This window comes from Cryptomeria japonica, unplaced genomic scaffold, assembly GCF_030272615.1.
Source record: "Cryptomeria japonica unplaced genomic scaffold, Sugi_1.0 HiC_scaffold_54, whole genome shotgun sequence".
Lineage (NCBI taxonomy): Eukaryota > Viridiplantae > Streptophyta > Pinopsida > Cupressales > Cupressaceae > Cryptomeria > Cryptomeria japonica.
In genome coordinates, this window is record NW_026728876.1 from 620,552 (window position 1) to 630,000 (window position 9,449).

Here is a 9,449-nt window from a genome sequence, read left to right on the forward strand (position 1 = left end):
TCTCAAGCAGCCGAAGTCTGGTCATCGAATCGGGTCAAAGACCACAACTTCCGACTTTACCCACAATGCAAGTCATCGAATCGAACATCGGCCCCCGAGTCGGACTCCATGCGTATGTCAGGTCATCGGACCCAAATTCCGCCTTCCTGCGCATGGCGGGCCATCAATATCAACTCGGTCATCGGACCCAAACTCCGCCTTTTTGCGTATGGCACGCCTTCAAATCGGTCATCGGACCCAAATTCCGCCTTCCTGTGCATGGCGGGCCATCAACATCAACTCGGTCATCGGACCCAAATTCCGCCTTTCTGCGCATGGCACGCCATCAACTCGGTCATCGGACCCAAATTCCGCCTTCCTGCGCATGGCAGGTCATCGGACACAAATTCAGACCTCGCCAATATGCCTACGTATCGAATCGGTCATCGGACCCAACTTCCGACTTCATCCATACTGTAGGGTCTTTGAGGTTGGCGCGGTGCGCTCAACCCAGGGAGTCGACCCATCGAAGCATACACCTCCCCTATATAAGCTATTTGTCCGATTCCCACACCTGTGTAGTTTGCACCTCTGACCAGGACATCGACCCCAACTTCCGAACTCGACTGCAACGACGGCACCAGCGCCTTGGTGCGCACCTTGCGACGCACAGTCCCAACATTCGCCTTCCTGCACATGGCAGGTCATCGGACCCAAATTCCGACCTCGCGAGTATGCCTACATATCGAATCGGTCATCGGACCCAACTTCCGACTTCATCCATACCGTAGGGTCTTTGAGGTTGGCGCGGTGCGCTCAACCCGGGGAGTCGACCCAACGAAGCATACACCTCCCCTATATAAGCTATTTGTCCGATTCCCACACCTGTGTAGTTTGCACCTCCGATCAAGACATCGACCCCAACTTCCGAACTCGCCTCCAACGACCGAACCAGCGCCTTGGTGCGCACCTTGCAACGCACAGTGCCAACATTCGCCTTCCTGCACGTGGCAGGTCATCGGACCCAAATTCCGACCTCGCGAGTATGCCTACATATCGAATCGGTCATCGGACCCAACTTCCGACTTCATCCATACCGTAGGGTCTTTGAGGTTGGCGCGGTGCGCTCAACCCGGGGAGTCGACCCAACGAAGCATACACCTCCCCTATATAAGCTATTTGTCCGATTCCCACACCTGTGTAGCTTGCACCTCCGATCAGGACATCGACCCCAACTTCCGAACTCGACTAAAAAGACCGCACCAGCGCCTTGGTGTGCACCTTGCAACGCACAGTGTCAACATTCGCCTTCCTGCACATGGCAGGTCATCGGACCCAAATTCCGACCTCATGAGCATACCTACTAATCGAATTGGTCATCGGACCCAACTTCCGACTTCATCCATACCGTAGGGTCTTTGAGGTTGGCGCGGTGCGCTCAACCTGGGGAGTCGACCCATCGAAGCATACACCTCCCCTATATAAGCTATTTGTCCGATTCCGACACCTGTGTAGTTTGCACCTCCGCTCAGGACATCGACCCCAACTTCCGAACTCGCCTGCAACGACCGAACCAGCGCCTTGGTGCGCACCAAAAGTGCGCACTTTTGGAGGGCACTTTTGTGCGCTCCAAAGGTGCGCACTTTTGGAGGGCACTTTTCTGCGCTCCAAAGGTGCGCACTTTTGGAGGGCACTTTTTGGAGGGCACTTTTCTGCGCTCCAAAGGTGCGCACTTTTGGAGGGCACTTTTTGGAGGGCACTTTTCTGCGCTCCAAAGGTGCGCACTTTTGGAGGGCACTTTTTGGAGGGCACTTTTCTGCGCTCCAAAGGTGCGCACTTTTGGAGGGCACTTTTTGGAGGGCACTTTTCTGCGCTCCAAAGGTGCGCACTTTTGGAGGGCACTTTTCTGCGCTCCAAAGGTGCGCACTTTTGGAGGGCACTTTTTGGAGGGCACTTTTCTGCGCTCCAAAGGTGCGCACTTTTGGAGGGCACTTTTTGGAGGGCACTTTTCTGCGCTCCAAAGGTGCGCACTTTTGGAGGGCACTTTTTGGAGGGCACTTTTCTGCGCTCCAAAGGTGCGCACTTTTGGAGGGCACTTTTGTGCACTCCAAAGGTGCGCACTTTTGGAGGGCACTTTTCCTGTGCTCCAAAGGTGCACACCTAGGTGAGCACCTTCGACCACACCTTGTAGCACACCAAACTCTGACTTTCGACTTCATCCGCAATGCAGGGTCTTTGAGGTTGGCGCAATGCGCACAACCAGGGGAGTCGACCCATCAAACCCAACACCTCCCCTATATAAGCTATTTGTCTGATTCTCATACATGCGTAGCCTGCAGGAGCAATTAGGACATCGACCCCAACTTTCGGCTTCTAAACGAAAACAAGGTCTTTGAGGTTGGTGTAATGCGAACAACTAGGGGAGTCAACCCATCAAACCCAACACCTCCCCTATATAAGCTATTTGTCTGATTCTCATACATGTGTAGTCTACAGGAGCAATTAGGACATCGACCCCAACTTTTGACTTCTTAACGAAAACAAGGTCTTTGAGGTTGACGTAATGCGCACAACCAGGGGAGTCGACCCATCAAACCCAACACCTCCCCTATATAAGCTATTTGTCCGATTCTCATACATGTGTAGCCTGCAGGAGCCATTAGGACATTGACCCCAACTTTTGACTTCTTAACGAAAACAAGGTCTTTGAGGTTGGCGTAATGCGCACAACCAAGGGAGTTGACCCATCAAACCCAACACCTCCCCTATATAAGCTATTTGTCTGATTCTCATACATGTGTAGCCTGCAACAACGATTAGGACATCCACCCCAACTTCTGAATTCGTCTGCGTTGACCGCACCAAAGGTGCACGCCTTGGTGCTCACCAAAATCCGACTTCCGACTTCTTCTGCTATGCGGGGTCTTTGAGGTTGGCGCAGTGCGCACAACCAGGGGAGTCAACCCACCGAATGCAACACCTCCCCTATATAAGCTATTTGTCTGATTCTCATACATGCGTAGACTGCAGCAATGATTAGGACATCCACCCCAACTTTTGACTTCTTAAACAAGACAGGGTCTTTGAAGTTGGTGCAGTGCACACAACCAGGGGAGTCGACCCATCAAACGCAACACCTCCCCTATATAAAGCTATTTGTCCGATTCTCATACGTGTAGTCTGCAGCAGCGATTAGGACATCGACCCCAACTTCCGAATTCGTTTGCATTGACCGCACCAAAGGTGCACGCCTTGGTGTGCACCCTGGAGTGCACTTTGGTGCTCACCTCGGTGCACACTTTGGTGTGCACCTCGGTGTGCACCAAAGGTGCGCACCTTGGAGCGCACCAAAGGTGTACACTTTGGAGCGCACCACATAGGGTCTTTGAGAGGTTGGCGCAGTGCGCACACCAAGGTGGGTGTTGAGGTGCGTGCCGAGGTGGGTGGGTGCTAGGGTGCGCTCCATGGTGGGTGCCAGGGTGGGTGCGTGCTAGGGTGGATTCCAAAGAGGGTCATAGGGTGGGTGCCAAGGTGGGTTGGTGATATAGTGGGTTCAAAGGTGGGTACTAGGGTGGGTTCCAAGGTGGGTCACAAGTTGGGTGCCAGGATGCGTGGGTGTTAGGTTGGGTGCCAAGGTGGGCTCCTGCGTGGGTGGGTGCTAGGGTGGGTTTCAAGGTGGACGCGAGGGCGGGTGCCAAGGTGGGTAACAAGTTGGGTGTTAGGATGGGTGAGTGCTAGAGTGGGTGCCAAGGTGGGTGGGTGCTAAGGTGGATGCCAAGGTGGTTCACAGGGTGGGTGGGTTCTAGGGTGAGTTCCAAGGTGGGTCACAGGTTCAGTGCTAGGGTGGGTGTCAAGGCGGGTGTCGAGGTGCCTGGGTGCTAGGGTGTGGATGCCAATGTGGGTCATAGGGTGGGTACTAGGGTGGGCTGCAATGTGGGTGCCAAGGTGGGTAACATGCTCGGTGGGTTCTAAATTGGGTGCCAGGGTGGGTGTGCACCCACCTTGCCCGAGGTGGGTGCCAAGGTGCCAGTGTGGGTGGGTGCTAAGGTGGATGCCAAGGTGGGTGAGAAGGTGGGTGATAGGTTGAGTGGTAGGATGGGTGGGTGCCAAGATGGGTCACAGGGTGGGTGCAAGGGTGGGTAGGTGCTAGGGTTGGTGTCAGGGTGGGTGGGTGCTAGGTTGGGTTCCAAGGTGGGTGCGAGGGTGAGTGTCAAGGTGGGTCACAGGTTAGGTGCTAGGATGGGTGAGTGCTAGGGTGCAAAGGTGCCAGGGTGGGTGCTAGGATGGGTCGATGCTAGGGTGAGTGGCAAGGTGGGTCCACAAGTGTCAAGGTGGGTGCCGAGGTGGGTGCCAAGTCGGCGACTGCTATGGTGGATGCCAAGGTGGGTCACGGGGTGGGTGCCAAGTTGCTAGGTTGGGTTCCAAGGTGGGTGCCAACGTGGGTGCTAGGGTGCGTGGGTTAAAGGGTGTGTCACAACGTGGGTGCCAGGATGGGTGCGCACCCACACTGGCCAAGACGGGTGCGGGTGCAAGGTTGGGTTCCAAGCCCGGTCACAGGCTGGGTGCTAGGATGGGTGGGTGCCAAGGTGGGCACCAGGGTGGGTGCACCCACCCTGGCCAAGGTGGGTCACGGGGTGGGTCCTAGGGTGGGTAACGGGGTGGGTACTAAGGTGCGTGCCAAGGTGGGTCATAGGGTGGGTGCCAAGGTGGGCACCAGGGTGGGTGTGCACCAACCCTAGCCAGGGTAGGTCACGGGGTGGTTGTCGGGGTGGGCGTCAAGGAGCCAAGGTGGGTGGCAAGTAGCCAAGTTGCGTGCCAAGGTGGGTGTCGGGGTGGGTGCCAAGGATCCAAGGTGGGTGCCAAGGAACCAAGGTGGGTGTCTGGGTGGGTGCCGAGGTGGGAGCCAGGGTGGGTCCCAAGGTGAGTGCAAAGGTGGGTGCCAGGGTCAAGGTGAGTGCCAATGTGGGTTCCAAGGTGCCAGGGTCAGGGTGAGTGCCAATGTGGGTTCAAAGGTGCTAAGTTGGGTGCGAGGTTGGGTGCGAGGGTGGGTGGGTGCCAAGGTGTGCTAGGTGGAAGCCCGGGTGGGTCGGCATCCCATGGGTGTCGAGTTGGGTGCCTGATGGGTGCTTCTTGTCAAGTTTTAGTCGTCGGGACTCATTTCGAGCCTTAGAGGTCGTTTCTTGTCCGGTTGCCCTGTCTTCGACCTGGGAACCCAATTTTGGTCCTCGGGTCCCATTTTTTTTTGTCTCGCATCCCACTTTTGGCCTGTGGCCTTTTCGGGGTCGATTCTCGTTTTGGGCATCAGAGCATGTTTCTTCTCCTAAAACCCAATATTTGTTTATTAAGTCTCGGAACACATTTTTGTTCTCGTGGACCCATCATGGGTCTTGGAACGCATTTGTGGTCCTTGGGTCCCATTTTGCATCCCGAAACTTGTGTTTTGGTGCTTGATCCCTATTTTGGGTGCCCACCTTGCACCAAGTGCGCACCCGGGGCAAACCGAGCGCCTTGGTGCACCGGGGCAAGATCGAGCGTGCACCCGAGGCGCCCCGAACATGCACCAAGGTGCACTCGGCCCACATGTGAGCGCAGGTCGTTGCGCCCGAGGTGGTGTGTGGGCACCGCGTTGCAGACGGGACACTGCACGCACACGACGCCCCCTCCAGGTGCACGCACGTAGGCCGGGCCGGGTGCACACCCGACGCCCTAGCAAGGTGCGCGCACCCGGGCAGGGCTCACACTTGGCGAACGGGGCGCACTTCGCGAGGGAGGGTGTGCACCTCGACGGGGGTGGGTGGCCGGGGTGGATTCGCACGTGGGTCGCGGTTTGCTAAGTACACACTGCGACAAGCTCATAACGGGTGCGATCATACCAGCGTTAGTGCACCGGATCCCATCAGAACTCCGCAGTTAAGCGCGCTTGGGCCGGAGTAGTACTGGGATGGGTGACCTCCCGGGAAGTCCCGGTGTTGCACCCTTTTTTAGTTTTTCGCCGGGCGTCGCAATGCTATTTGAATAAACCTTTTGCCCGTTTGCGTTCTCGTCGGGGCCGGGCCGGGCCGGGGTGCGCTGCCCGCACTACCGCGCGCGCGGGGGCGACACCGAGCGCGCACCCGAGGCGCCCCGAGCACACAGGCCACGGTGCAACCCGGGCGTTGTGCGCGCACCCCGGTGCGCCCGAGGTGCTGCGCGCGCACCCAGGTGAAATCGGTGTGCACCTCGGCCAGTGCGCGCTCGGTCGAGTCGCGCACGTTGGCCAAGGTGCACGGTGATGTTTCTTACTCTAAGGTTCCGCACCAGACGCCCGGGACAGGTGAGCGAAGCTGGGCGGGGCCGGGTGCGCGGCCGGGGCAGGTGCACGCAGCTGGAGAGAGCTTTGGAGCACACTTCGGAGCGCACCAATGATGCGCTCCATTCAAAAGTTTCCTGAAAAGGCAAAAAAAGTTGAGATTATAGAATTTCCCACTTGAGAGATTGTAAAAAAAAAAAATTTAAAATGAAGGAAACGCGGGTGCCAAGGTGTGCGCAGCCCAGCCCACCCTGGCGAAGGTGCACGCAAGGTGCGCACCCGAGGCAAACCGGACAATTAACCCAACTTTCGACTTCGCGCGCACCTTGGAGCGCACTTCGGAGCGCTCCTTGGTGCGCACCAATCTTGGGCACCTCGGAGTGCACCATGGCGCCCACCAAGGTGCGCACCCGGGGCAAACCGAGCTCCGACTTCGTGCGCACCTTGGAGCGCACGAAAGGTGCGCACCATGGCGCCCACCAAGGTGCGCAGCCCAGCCAAGGCGTGCGCATCAAGGTGCGCACCCTGGCGAAGGTGCGCACCCGGGGCAAACCGAGCTCCGACTTCGTGCGCACCTTGGAGCGCACAAAAGGTGCGCAACCCAGCCAAGGTGTGCGCACCCCGGTCAAACCGAGCTCCGAATCGTGCGCACCAGAGGTGCACGCCATCGTGCGCACCTTGGAGCACACTTCGGAGCCCTCCTTGGTGCGCGCCGATGTTGCGCACCTCGGAGCGCACCCGGGGAAAACAATGCAATTAACCCGACTTTCGACTTCGTGGGCACCTCGGAGCGCTCTCGGGTTCGCACCTCGGAGCACACCGAGGTGCGCACCTTTGATGCGCTGCCTTCACCAATTTCCAGAAAAGGCAAGAAAACATTGAGAAGGTGTGCGCACCGAGGTGCCCACCCTGGCGAAGGTGCACGCGAGGTGCGCACCCGGGGCAAACCGGGCTCCGACTTCGTGCACGCCGCACCTTGGAGCACACTTCGGAGCGCTCCTTGGTGCGCACCAGGGCGCGCAACCCAGCCGAGGTGCCCACCCCGGCGAAGGTGCACGCGAGGTGCGCACCCGGGGCAAACCGGGCTCCGACTTCGTGCACGCCATGGTGCCCACCGCGGCGAAGGTGCACGCGAGGTGCGCACCCGGGGCAAACCGGGCTCCGACTTCGTGCACGCCGCACCTTGGAGCACACTTCGGAGCGCTCCTTGGTGCGCACCATGGTGCCCACCAGGGCGCGCAACCCCGCCGAAGGTGCACGCGAGGTGCGCACCCGGGGCAAACCGGGCTCCGACTTCGTGCACGCCGCACCTTGGAGCACACTTCGGAGCGCTCCTTGGTGCGCACCATGGTGCCCACCAGGGCGCGCAACCCCGCCGAAGGTGCACGCGAGGTGCGCACCCGGGGCAAACCGGGCTCCGACTTCGTGCACGCCATGGTGCGCACCGCGGCGAAGGTGCGCACCCGGGGCAAACCGGGCTCCGACTTCGTGCACGCCGCACCTTGGAGCACACTTCGGAGCGCTCCTTGGTGCGCACCAGGGCGCGCAACCCAGCCGAGGTGCCCACCCCGGCGAAGGTGCACGCGAGGTGCGTACCCGGGGCAAACCGGGCTCCGACTTCGTGCACGCCGCACCTTGGAGCACACTTCGGAGCGCTCCTTGGTGCGCACCATGGTGCCCACCAGGCCGCGCAACCCAGCCAAGGTGTGCGCACCAAGGTGCACGCGAGGTGCGCACCCGGGGCAAACCGGGGTCCGACTTCGTGCACGCCGCACCTTGGAGCACACATCGGGGCGCTCCCGGGTTCGCACCGGCGTTGCGCACCGTGGTGGGCACCTCGGAGCACACCAAGGTGGGCAGCGAGGTGCGCACCTTTGATGCGATGCCTTCACTAATTTCCATAAAAGGCAAAAAAAAAACGAGATTTTAAAATTTCCGTTTTGAAAGATAGTGAGAAAAAGGGAATGCTGGTGCCATCTTGAGCCCGCCCTGGTGCGCAGCCCAGCCAAGGTGTGCGCACCAAGGTGCCCACCCTGGCGAAGGTGCGCGCCCGGGCAATTAACCCAACTTCCAACTTCGCGCGCGCCAGGGTGGGAGCGCACCCAACAACCGGGCCTGGGAAGAGCCAATGCGAGAAACCCCACCAAACGCTCTGACAAAAAAAGAGGGGGCGCTCCAGTAACCCCGCTTCGGAGCGCACCCTGGGCAAACCCAGCCAAGGTGCCCACCCCGGCCAAGGTGCAGGCGAGGTGCGCACCCGGGGCAAACCGGGCTCCGACAACGTGCACGCCGCACCTTGGAGCACACTTCGTAGCGCTCCCGGGTGCGCACCTCAGAGCACACCAAGGTGGGCAGCGAGGTGCGCACCTTTGATGCGCTGCCTTCACTAATTTCCAGAAAAGGCAAAAAAAAAAGGAGATTTTAAAATTTCCGTTTTGAAAGATAGTGAAAAAAACGGAACGCGCGTGCCATCTTGAGCCCGCCCTGGTGCGCAGCCCAGGTAAGGTGCCCACCCTGGCAAAGGTGCGCACCCGGGCAATTAACCCTACTTCCGACTTCGTGCGCGCCAGGGTGGCAACCGGGCCTCGGAAGAGCCAATGCGAGAAACCCCACCAAATGCTCCGACAAAAAAAGAGGCGGCGCTCCAATAACCCCGCTTCGGAGCGCAGCCGGGGCAAACCCAGCCAAGGTGCCCACCCCGACGAAGGTGCACGCGAGGTGCGCACCCGGGGCAAACCGGGCTCCGACAACGTGCACGCAGCACCTTGGAGCACACTTCGAAGCACTCCCGGGTGCCCACCGGCGTTGCGCACCGTGGTGGGCAGCGAGGTGCGCACCTTTGATGCGCTGCCTTCACTAATTTCCAGAAAAAGGCAAAAAAAAATGAGATTTTAAAATTTCCGTTTTGAAAGATAGTGAAAAAAAAGGAACGCGGGTGCCATCTTGAGCCCGCCCTGGTGCGCAGCCCAGGCAAGGCATGCGCACCAAGGTGCCCACCCGAGGTGCACACCCGGGGCAAACCGGGCTCCGACTTCGTGCAGGCCGCACCTTGGAGCACACTTCGGAGCGCTCCTTGGTGCGCACCATGGTGCCCACCAGGGCGCGCAACCCAGCCAAGGTCTGCACACCAAGGTGCCCACCCCGGCGAAGGTGCACGCGAGGTGCGCACCCGGGGCAAACC

The 9,449-nt window shown here is 59.4% G+C and overlaps 1 non-coding gene across 1 annotated transcript; it reads left to right on the top strand.

Annotated features, from left to right (window-relative positions):
* Positions 1-5,838: 5,838 nt before the first annotated feature.
* Positions 5,839-5,957, top strand: LOC131862966 (5S ribosomal RNA). Its single transcript, XR_009361901.1, has one exon. It is a non-coding gene; the product is annotated as a 5S ribosomal RNA (ribosomal RNA).
* The last annotated feature ends 3,492 nt before the right edge of the window (positions 5,958-9,449 follow it).